The sequence below is a fragment of the Marmota flaviventris genome, chromosome 3, assembly GCF_047511675.1.
Source record: "Marmota flaviventris isolate mMarFla1 chromosome 3, mMarFla1.hap1, whole genome shotgun sequence".
Classification (NCBI taxonomy): Eukaryota; Metazoa; Chordata; class Mammalia; order Rodentia; family Sciuridae; genus Marmota; species Marmota flaviventris.
Window position 1 is genome coordinate 169,777,697 of NC_092500.1, and position 12,521 is coordinate 169,790,217.

Below are 12,521 nucleotides of genomic sequence, written 5' to 3' on the forward strand. Positions count from 1 at the left end.
AATTCTGTTATTTGTCACTAAACATAGTGATCTTCATTTCCATCCATGCTGTCACAATGACAGGATAACATTCTTTTTAAGACTGCTTAGTATTCCATTGTGCATGATTACCACATTTTCTTTATCCACTCATTCACTGATGGACACGTAGGTTGATTCCCATGTTGGCTTGGCAGGTATCTCCTTCACATTGATTTCATTTCTTTGGGATATATATACCTGGTAGGGACATTGCTGGATCATTGAGGTGCCTTCAATACTGCATTCTGTAATGGTTATACTGATTTACATTCCTAACAACAGTGTATTATTGTTCCTTTTTTCTCAACATGTTTTTTATCTTATGACTTTTGGATAATAACCATTCTATTTGGAATGAAGTGGTGTCACATTTACCATTTGGATTGCATTTCCCCAATGACTAGTAATGTTGAGCATTTGTATGGCTTCTTTTGAGAAATGTCTGTTGAGGTGATTGGACCATTTTAAATTGGATTATTTGTTTCCTTGCTATTGAGTTGACTGTCTTATTATTTTGGATATTAACCTCTTACCAGATATAAAGTTCTAAAACATACTCTCCCATTCAGTAGGTTCCTTCTCTCTTTTGATTATTTCCTTTGCTTATTAAAAGCATTTTAGTTTGACCTAACCCCATTTGTCCATTTTTGCTTTTGTTGCTTGCACTTTTGAGGTCTTATCCAAAATAAGTTTTCTAATAATAGTAGTTTCAAAGTTTCAGGTCTGATATCTAAATTTTAATATTTTTTTTTAGTTTATTTTAGTATATGGTAGAAGATAAGTGTCTAATTCATACTTCTGCATTTGTTATTCAGTATTCCCATGAGCTTTATCAAAGAGTGGATCCTTTCTCTATTTAGTGTTCTTGGCATCTTTCTAGAAAACAAGGTGACCGTAAATGTGCAGATATATTTCTGGGATTTCTCTTCTCTTCCATTGATCTATGTATCCATTTTTATGCCAGTACCATGCTGTTCGATTGCTGTGGCTTTTCAATGTATTTTGAAATAAGGTCATATAATGCCTCCAACTTTGTTCTTTTTGCTCAAAATTGCTTTTGCTAATCAGGGTTTTTTTGTGGATTTTGAAAATTTTAGAACTTTTATGTTTCTGTAAAGAATGTATTTTGGCCTTTTGGGGGATGAGGGCGGGTACCCAGGGATTGAACTCAGAGGCACTCTGCCATTGAGCCACATCCCTAGCGCTTTTGTGTTATTTTATTTAGAGACCCAAATGGTCTCACTGAGTTGCTTAGTGCTTTACTTTTGCTGAGCCTGGCTTTGAATTCACAATCCTCCTGCCCTAGCATTTGACATGATATTGCATTGAATCTGTAGATTGCTTCAGGTAGTATTGTTTTTTTTTTTTTAACAATATTATCCTTCCAATCCATTGAACATGGGCTATCTTTTCATTTATTTATGTCTTTTTCAAGTTATTCATTAACATTTTGCAGTTCTCAACATACGATCTTTTACCTCCTTAGTTAAACATTTATTTTTTATATCTACTGTAAGTGGAATTGGTTTTTTTTACTTCTTTTTCAGATATTTCAAAATTGGTGTACAGAAGTGACAAAGGATTTTGTGTACTAATTTTGTATCCTGCTGTTTGCTTAATTATGTCTAACAGTTTTTTGGTGAAGTCTTTAGTATTTTCTAAATGTAAGATCATGACATCTCAAACAGGGACAATTTGAATTTTTCCTTTCCAAATCAGGTTTCTTTCTCTGACTTAGTTTATTTAACTAGAACATCTAGAACAAACACACTTCAAAAATATTGCAGGTTTGATTACAGATCACAGCAATAAAGTGAACATCACAATAAAGCAAGTCACATGAATCTTTTGGTTTCCTAGTGAATATAAAAATGATGTTTGCACACTACTATGGTACAATAATAACATGATGCCTAAAATAATGTGCATACCTTATTTTAAAATATTCTACCATGTATGTATAATATGTCAAAATATATTCTACTATCCTGTATATCTAAAATGAACAAAAAATAAAAATATTCTATTGTTAAAAGAATTGCTAATTAGCATCTCAGCTGTTGAGAAAATGGTGTCAATAGACTTGCTTGAGGCAAGATTGTCACAAAGCTTAAATTTGTAAAGGATGCACTATCTGTGATGTGCAATGAAACAGAGTAAACCAGTATAATGTTGAGTAGAAGTGTTGGGAGTGGACATCCTTGACTTGTTCCAGATCTTAGGGGGTAGCTTTCCACTTCCTCTTTTTTATATGATGTTAGGGTTTATCAAAAATGTCCTTTATTATGTGGAGATACATTCCTTCTATCCATGATTTGTTGAGAGTTTTTATCATGAAGGGATGTTGAATTTTGTAGAATACTTTTTCTAATCTATAGAAGTGCTCATAAGGGTTTTGTCCTTCATTCTGTTAACGTGATACATCATATTTATTGATTTGTATTGATTGGTCATGGTGGGTTGATGTTTTTTTGCCATGCTATTGAATTTGGTTTGACAGTATTTTCAGGATTTTTGAATCTATGTTCATCAGGGATTTGGGTCTGTAGATTTTTTTTCCCCTGCATCTTTTGTCTGGTTTTCATAGCAGGTAATGGTTAGTCTCACTTTCTGGGATAAATTGAGAAGAAGTGGTATTAATTCCTTAAATGTTTGGTAGAGTTCAGCAGTGAAGCCATCAAATCTTTGGTGGGGCACTTTTTATTACTGAATAGATGTTTCTGTTTGTTATTGACTTATTTGGATTTTCTATTTCTTTACAAGGCAGTTGTGGTTGATTGCATTTTTCTAGAAATTTATCCATTACTTCTAGGTTATCCGGTTTGTTTGTGTGTAATTCTTGGGTAATTATGATCTCATGATCCTTTCTGTTTCTGTGGTGTCAGTTGTCATGTCTCCTTTTTTAATCTCTGATTTTACTTATTTGATTCTTCTTTCTTAGTTATTCTACCTAAAGATTGATGAATTTTATCTTTTTTCAAAAAAAATCAACCCTCCTTTTCATTTATCTTTTTTATGTTTTTTCCCCTCTAATTCTTTCCACACTGATCTTTCTTACTTTACCAATTTTGAGTAGTTAGTTTTGTTATTCTATTCCCTCAAGGGGAAGTGGTGTTAGGTTATTTATTTGAGATTTTTCTTCTTTTTTCAATATAGGTATTTATTTCTATAAAGTTCCCTCTTGGGATAGCTATGATTTGGGTATGTCCCATAGACTTTATGGTATAATGTGTTTTCATTTTTATTTGTCTTGAGTAACTTTTTTAGTTGTAAATGCACATATGTCTTTATTTTTATTTTATTTATTTTTATGTGGTGCTGAGGATCAACCCAGGGCCTCATGTGTGCGAGGTAAGCGCTCTGCCGCTGAGCTACAACCCCAGCCCTGTCTTGAATGATTTTTTTAACTTCCCTTTTAATTTTTTCATTGACTCATTTGTTATTTAGAAGCCCGTCGTTTAACCTTCATGTCTTCATAAAATTGCCAAATTTTCCTCCTCTTGTTAATTTCTTCTTTTATACCACTTGGTTAGAAAAGGTTTGATTTCAGTCTTTCTGAATGTGTTAAGATTTGCTTTGTGGTTTCACATCTGATCTGTCCCAGAGAATGTTCCACAAGCAGTTGAAAAGAATGTGCATGTAGCAGCTGTTCATTGAAATGTTTTGCAATGTATGTCTGTTGTAGGAACAAACGAGGCAAGGCACCAAAGATAGCCAGAAACAGTTTTATTTGGCTGCAGCCAGGTTCAGAGGGCACAGCCTTTGCTGTCTTCAATCAACCCCTGAACCCCGAGTTCAGGGAGTTTCAGAGTTTTATACCCAGCATGTAAGGGGAGGGGCTCAGAAGTTCACAGTCTGCAGAAGTTCACATAAAAGCAGCTTTTTCTTTCACTGTTCTGGGCAAGTTAACTCTTCAAGGACAACACCTGAGAAGGGGAGAGCTTCTTCTCTTCTTTCTTTCCTCCCCCTGCCAGCTGTTACCATGGGCCCATTTGTAACTTATCTTAAAAATGTAGACATCTCTGTGAAGCCCAGCTCAAGGCCAGAGGCCTTGTTTGCACATTTTTTCAAAGTACTATACTGGATACGTTTGTGAAAAACTAGTAAGGGGGTGTCCAGCACCTGGAGTGCTGGTATCTTCTCACCAGTGGCCAAGTAAACAGGGTGACACAAAAATAGGAAGTTTAACTACACTGAACTCTTTTGCAGAGACTCTTTTGCTGACAGTTCTAAAATCAGCCATGGTGAAGATGGCTTTTCTGTGGAGAAAGGGTGTGCCACTTCATGTCAAGTCTATTTGGTCTAGGATGCATTTTAATGCCACTGTATCTTTGCTGGTTTTATGTATAGATGACCTGTCTGTTGCTGTCAGCAGGGTTTTGAAATTCTCAAGTATCATCATGTTGGAGCCTATCTCTCCCTTTAGATCATTTGCTTGAATACTTAGGTATTCTAGTGTGGGGTGCATATATCTTTATAATGTTATATCTTCTTGCTGACTCCTTTGATTATATCATGACCTTCATTGTTATCTTTTTATTGTTTTTTTTACCGAAGTCTATTTTATCCAATGTGAGTCTAGCTCCTCCGGATCTCCTCAGTTTCCATTATGTGGAATCTCTTCTTCCATCCCTTCACTGTGCTCTAACAGGTAAAGCGGACTATCATAGGCTCTGTGTTAATGAGTCTTTTCCCCCCTTGATCCATTCAGCCATTCTATGTCTTTTAATTGGCAAATATAATCCATTTACAATCAAGGTGATTATTGATAAGTCAAAACTTCCTACTGCCTCATTTTGTTAATTATTTTTCTTTTCTTTTCCTTTCTTTCTCTACTGCTATCTGCCATTGTGATGAAGTGATTTTTCTCTAATAGTATGCTTGGATAACATTTATTTTACTTTGGGTTTATCTATTATAGGTTTTTGCTTTATGATTACCATGAGTCTTACAGAAAACATCTTGTAGTAAAAATGGATAATTTTCAGGGTGATGCCAACCCAACTTTAATTTACAGAAAGTAACAAGAAGAACCACTACACTTGAACCCCACATTGTACACACAATTTGAATTTTTGGTGTTGCACTTACTTTTCTGTGTTGATTATTCTTTAAAAATTATCACAGTTATCCCTTCTAAATTTCATAGATCCTAACTCTGACCTCAATGTTTGTCATTTACCCTTCACACTGAAGATACAGTGCAATTTTCAAAGCATGGTTAGAGGATTCGAAGTTTGATTAAATGCTTTACTGGATCAACAGGGTACTTAGTGGGTAGTTTCTGTCTTCAGCACTTTGAATATATCATCCCACTCTTTCCTAGCCTGAAATATTTCTACTAAAAAATCCACTGCTAGTTACACTGAGGCTTTTGAATTGACGTCTCTTGTCTTTTGCTGCTTTTAGTGATCTTTCTTTATCTTTTATCTTTAGTGATTTGATCATAATGTGCCTTGGGAAATACCTCTTTGGTTTGAATTTGATTGGTAACCTCTGAGCTTCCTAACTCTGACCCCAGTGTTTTCATAGATTTGGGGAATTTTCAGCCACTGTTGTCTTAAATGTGTTTTCTAGACTTTCTTTCTCATCTCTTTCAGATACTTCTAATGTGCATAGGTAGTTTGCTTGATGGTGTCCCATAATTATTGTAGACCTTCTTTGTTATTTTTTTCTTTTCTTTTTTTTAATGGTGATCATCTATAATCACACTTTTAACCATAATTGGTTACTTTCTTTTTTTTTAATTTGTTTTACTTAGTCACACATGACAGTACAATGTCCTTGACATATCATATATTTGAATCAGATGGGATATAATTTCTCATTTTTCTGAGTATTCAGATTGCAGAGTCACACTGGTCATACAGTCACGTGCATACCCACAGTAATAATAATGTCTGTTTCATTCTACTATCCTTCCTATGTCTCCAACCCCTCCCCGCCCCTCCCATCACTTCTCTCTACCTAATCTAGGGTAACGCTATTCTTTTTTTTTTTCTTTTCTCCCATCTTCATACAAATGTTTTGTAAAACAATGAGGGTCTCCTTCCACTATCCATGCAATTCCTTTTCTCCCTCCCTTTCCCTCCCACCCCTCTTCCCTATGTAGAGGTAATCTTCTTCCCATGCTCTTCCTCTCTTCCCCATTTTAAGTCACCTCCCTTATATCAGAGAAGATATTCGGGATTTGTTTTTTAGGGATGGCTAACTTCACTTAGCATAATCTGTTCTAATGCCATCCATTTCCCTGCAAATGCCATGATCTTGTTATTTTTTAGTGAGTAATAATATTCCATTGTGTATATGCCACATTTTTTTTTATCCTTTCATCCATTGAAGGGCATCTAGGTTGGTTCCACAGTCTAGCTATTATGAATTGTGCTGCTATAAACATTGATGTGGCTGTGTCCCTGTAGTATGCCGTTTTTAGGTCCTTTGAGTATAGTCCGAGAAGAGGAATAGCTGGGTCAAATGGTGGTTCCATTCCCAGCTTTCCAAGGAATCTCCATACTGCTTTCCAGATTGGCTGCCCCAGTTTGCAGTCTTTTTCTCTTTGCTGCTCTGTCTGGATCATTTCTTTCCTGTGTCCTGTCTTCAAGCTCACTGATTGTTTCCTCTGTTGATCAAATATGTTGTTGAAGTTAGTTCTGAGTTTTTCTATTGGGTTATTATGATTTTTATTTATGGGATTTCTATTCATTTTTTTTCTTCTAGTTCTTTGTCAGAATTCTCATTTTATTCATGGATTGTTTTCCAAATTTTATTTAAATGTTCCTACATATTTTCCTATAATACCAGGAACTTGTCTTAAAGTATTATTCTGAATTCTTCATTAGTCATTTCATAGATCTTGTTTCTTCTTGGTCCACAAGTGGAACTTTGTTGGCTTCCTTTGTTGTAATATTTTCTTAATTCTTGTATCTTTACATTGATGCCTGAACATTTAAAGGCATTGACTGTCTCCTGAGTTGACAGGTTTTCTTTATTGAAGCGATTCTCAAGCTTTGTGGCCCCAGGTATTCTTGACACTCTTAAAAATTTATTGAGGTCCTCAGAGAACTCAAATTAATATGTTGTATGTCTGTTGATATTTACTAGAGACTGAAATTGTTAAATATATTTATTAATTCATTTAAAAGCAATAATAATGTGCCCATGTTAACATAAATAACATACTTTTTTAAAAATATGCTTTTCTTTTTTAAAAAATTGGAAGAGTGTCTTTATTTTACATTTTGCAAGCCCCTTTCACACCTATCTAATAATAAAGATGCTGCGTTCTGAAATCTGCTTCTGTGTTCAAGCTATTGTGCTATCCTGGGTTATGTAGACTTTGGAAAACTCTCCTGTACCTGTATGAGAGCATGAGAGTGGAAAACATAAATGCGAAAAATGGATTTGTTCTAGATCCCCTGAAAGTGTCCCAGGGCTCCCTAAGTGTCCCCCAACCACATTTAGAATATTTATCAACAATATTTAACTCATTTACAAATGTTTAAAATTATGGTAAAATGTACATAACATAAAATTTATCATCTGTCTTAGTTTGTTTGATGTAACTATTAAAGTATTCCTGAAACTGCATACTTTATAACAAAAAGAGGTTTGTTTAGCTCCCACCTCCGGAGGCTCGTCAGGTCGTCACATCTGGTGCTGGGTTTGTGCCGCACCATGACGTGGTGGATGAGGAAGACAGAAGGGCGGAGGTGTCATGGTGGAGAAGGGTGGTGTGCCTCCTGCCTTCAGTCTCATTGCGGTCCCAGGGATGTTTCCGGAGAGTTCTGCCCAGGTCCACCCCTGACTGCTGACTAGCAGCTAACAGTTGGCTGAGGAATGCAATCTATCCTTTCCACATAAGCCAGGCAGGGATGCAAGTAAGTTCCTTTTTAAAAATGAAAGCATCTGGGGGTCGACACAGTAGGCCCATTTCATAGAATCACCCTCAACCTCCTATTCCCACCACTGTGGGTCCCCTGGGCACAGGGTGGAAGGGCAGCAAAGAGTGGAGGAGCCAGGCTCTTTTCCCAGCCTCCTGCCCTCACGGGATCTGATCCATCCTGTGGGAGGCCAGGGTCGATCCTCTCACAAGGGCAGACACCCAGCACTGGTGCCCCTCAGGGAGGGGTGTGGAGAGGCTGGGGCCCTGCTGGCTACTCCACAGACATTCTGGGTCAAATTGGTAGGAAAAAAAAGGTTTTCTTCAAAGCCAGCTTGGAAGGAAGAGAAAGACTTTTTGTTTTAAAAATTCCATCCTCAGAGGCTCTGAGGACAAGAAAAGCTTTAAAAGGGAAGAGGCAGGTGGCAGATTGAGACAAAAGACTGGAAATAGACACTTGCAGTCAGCTGGTTTGGGCCAGAGGTGGGCAGGGGAGTGGGGGGACATGTCCTTTTTCAGTGTCCTTGGGGGGAGAGGGGCAGGCCTCAGCCTTTACTGTCAGCTTGAGGAAACTGCTCAGGATTTTACAAGGGCCCCCAACTTCAATCAGCTTCACAATCACTTCCCACTAGTCCCCCACCTCTGAAAGGTCCCCCACCGGTCAAAAAGGAGCTTCAAGAACATGCATCTTTGAGGGACAAAACATACCCAGACCACAGCACCATATTAACCATTTTTAAGTGAGCGGTTCTGTAGCTCTGAGTGCATTATTGTGCAACCATCACCTGGCCGAAGAATGCTTTCATCTTCCCAAAGTGCACCCATGAAACACTACCTTCCTGTCCTCCCTGCCCCTGCTTTTCATAACCACCAGTCCACATTCTGTCTTTATGAATTTGGCTGTTCTAGGTACCTCACATAAACTGAATCATAGAGTGTCACGGAATGTCTCCAAGGTCATCTGGAACGTGGAACGTGACAACTGAGCAATGCTCCTTTCTTTGTGTAGAGCAGATTTTGTTTTCCATCCATCCACTGACAGACACTTGGGTTGCAATTTTTTATTTGGGGGGTGGGGGATGCTTTATGCCAATAGTTCTCATCTTCTTCACAACACCCCTCTAGGATTTTCTCTTCAGCTAAGCGAAAAGGCTCTCAGTGGTATGTGACCAAGACCAAACCACACGATCGAGGCAGGACGTCAACGTGGGCTTCTTTGACTCCAAAGCCCACCTGCCTCCCACCAAGCCATGATGTGAGGGAGCATGGACTTTATTCTGGGCATTGTGGGGACGACAGCAGGATAAGCTCAAGTCCACTTGAAAAAATGACCTTGGGGAGAGATGCTTACCCATTACAGCCCTAGGAAGGACCAAGGGTTTGTTTCAAAGGTCATTATAGACTTGGTAGAAAGATCAGTTCCTCTAGTGTTCTACTGCAGCAGCTGGGTTATATCTGCAGCAAGAGTTTGGGGGACAGTTTTGTTCCTAGCACAAAGCCCCTTGGCAGGGAAATGTTAGATATTCAAATGACCTAGCCACAGAAAGGCACCCAGATTGCTATACATCCAGGAGCTGGGGCCACTTATGCTAGGCACAGAGCTGGGCTGAGGGCATCGTGACAGGGTGTGCTGCCCATGTGACTGACACCTACTCCCTAAAGAACCAACAGGTAAAGTCGCTGTTGTTTGTATAGGGCAGGGGATACAGGGGACCGAACCCAGGACCTCACACATGCCAGGCAAGCTACACCCTCAGCCCTTTTTATTTTACTTGGAGACGTGGTCTCACTAAGTTGCCCACACTAGCCTTGAACTTGTGATCCTCTTGCTTCAGCCTCCCCAACATAGGCATGTGCCACCACACCTAGATCACTTCTTATCTCTGGCCCTCCATTTCCTCTTCTGCAAAAAGATCACTCTCCTTGGATGGTTTTCGAATAGGTGATAGCTGCAATCGCAAGCAATCCGGTCACTAAGAAAAACTGGTAATATGTAGAGCAGCTCTGATTCGGGGGTGCATGCTGAGAGCCCCTCCTTCCTGTCTCCCTCCTCCCAGCCAGGTCCCCCTGGACGAGAGCTGTCTGTGGGTACCTCCTGCTTTTCCCTAGGAGACCTGAGGCTGTTCCAAACTCATCCTCCAAAGGAAGGTTCCCTCTGCCTGGGGTGCGCCCACCACTCCTACCTCGCACTGGTATCTGCTAGGCACTAACAGAGCGAGGCTGAGGTAAAATCCAGGTTGAAAACCAGTCGCAGATCTTTTTGAACCCTTAGCCAATGTGTTTATTTCTGATATAAGTGAAATCATGCTGCTTTTCCATGGAATACATTTTGGGCAGATCCTCCTATCAGGACACCTAGATTTAGCTTTTTCTTTTTAATGGCTTCCCAGTTTTTCATAATAGAGATGGACCACAATTTATTCAGCCAACCTTCTGTTGAACCCTTTTGGTTGTGTTTCACAGCTGAAGAACACATTTAAAAAGAAAGTGCCACTGTGTATTGCCTCCTCCCCTCACTAGACTTTAACTATCATAATTTTTTTTTTTTTTGCACCTTCGTGTAAGAAACCCTTTTCCTAAATTGGTAGTGTTGTGTTGTAGTGAAAAGAACCAAAAGCTGCAGGGTTTGGAATCTGGCAGTCTCACATCCAGCCTCGCCATTTATAACCCACCCGACCTTGAACTTGAGAGCCTTCATCTCTTAAATGGCCTGCCCACTTCAGTGCAGCCCTGAAGAGCAAGACCTAGCACCCTCAGAAGGTAGCAGGTGGCACCAGAGTGCTCCGGGTCCTTTCAGAGCCTTTCTGAAAGTCTGAGAGTCTTGACTCTCTAGCTTTCTCTTATCTGAGTGGCAGAAAAATAGAGTCAAGACAACAGTTTGATTTTTTTTTTTTCATCCAGATTTTAGATGCCTCTGTCCACTGGCATCTTTGACCTCAGAAGCAACCAGCCCCAATTGTGTCTTCTGGCCTGTTTCAGAGAACTCTACCCCGGAATTGCAGAGGACTTTGCATAATTGTCCAGGTGGAGAGAGAACAGGAGGCAGGGTCGCTGGCCCCACTGCCACTGTGAGCAGAAGCCTCCCATCTTCCTCCAGGATTCATTGTGAAGCGGGAACGGGGCTGGACAGACTCATGCTTTGTGGGAGGGTACGGCTGGATTTAAACAGCTGTCTCCATTGTCTTAACAAAAGACAATACATGCAATTAAGTGCCTCCAGTCAGGCAGGCTTGTGCCACATCTTGGAAAGAAAAAGAGGAGACATAAAACGTCCAACGGTGCTGGGATGGAGAAGAGGGAGGACATCCCTGTGAGGATCCAGATGGGGGGCAGTCCTGCGCTGCGGGGCTCTAAGGGAAAGAGTGTCCCACGCCTCTCCCAGCCCGCAATCCTGGGCATTCCTGGGTGTGAAGCCGCCTCACTCCTGTCTCTGAGTCTGTCCTCACGTGACCATCTCTGTCTGCCTGCACCAAATCTCCTCTTTTCTCTGAAAAGAACATCAACCATTGTATTTGGGGTCCACCCTAAGTCAAGGATGATCTCATATAAAGACCCTTAATTACATCTGCAAGATCTTATTTCCAAATAGGTCACATTCCCAGAAACTGGAGGTGAGGACTCGGACATATCTCTTGGAAGGGCACATATTCATTCAACCCACTACAATGGGGTGTGATGAAGTTAAAAACCATATTTCATTAAAAATTGTATTACCCTTATTGTTTTTTAAAGTCAGTTTTAATCCTCACATTGACTGAGACAAGGAACTACATGGATGTGTTTAATCTGACGGCTGGGGTGAAGCTGGAGATCCCTGGTCCAGAAGCCACTGAAACCAAAGGACATGAGAACTAGAAGTTTTTTCTTTGAGTTTCTATGATTTCAGATTTAAAGAAGGGGCAAGTGGGCATGATGGTGCACACCTGTAATCCCAGTGACTTGGGAGGCCATGATTCGAAGACCAGCCTGGGAAACTTAGGGAGTTCTGTCTCGAAATAAATACATATATATATATATATAAAGGGGGCTGGGAATGTAGCTCCATGGTACGGTGCCCGGGTCCCAGGAAGGAGAAGAGGTGGTTGGGAGGCCACCCAGCACCCTAGCTCTCAGGCGGTCTTCTTCAAGCTGTCCCTCCTCAGAGGTCTTGTCGTGAGCACCTCACAGAGCACACGGCTCCAGCGGTCCGAGCAGCTTGGTCTGAGCAGCTTATTTGAGAACCTAGAGCTATCTTCTAGCGGCCACCCCAGCTCTTGCAGGTGTGTTCATTTGGCCCTGTGCTGAGGGCTGCTCGGCTCCCGGAGGTGGCACACCCAGTGAATATGAGCGCTCAGTGGTGGACAGAGAGGTGAGAGCCCAGGCCACGTGGCCATTCGGAAGGCATAGCCTTGTCTCCCATTCCTTCCTCTTTCTTTCCTTCCCATCCACCTTTGTCAGGTCCCCAGTCTTGCCTTGCTTTGGCAGTCAGGATAAAAATATGAATGTGGTGCAGCGTGAGTCCATGAGAACGTCTCAGGATGGCGAGGGGACCAGACCATCACGGTACAATCCGAGATAAGGATGATAATGGTAATTACCACGTACTGGCCTGTCTCCTGTGTGTCAGGCGTAGTAAGAAACC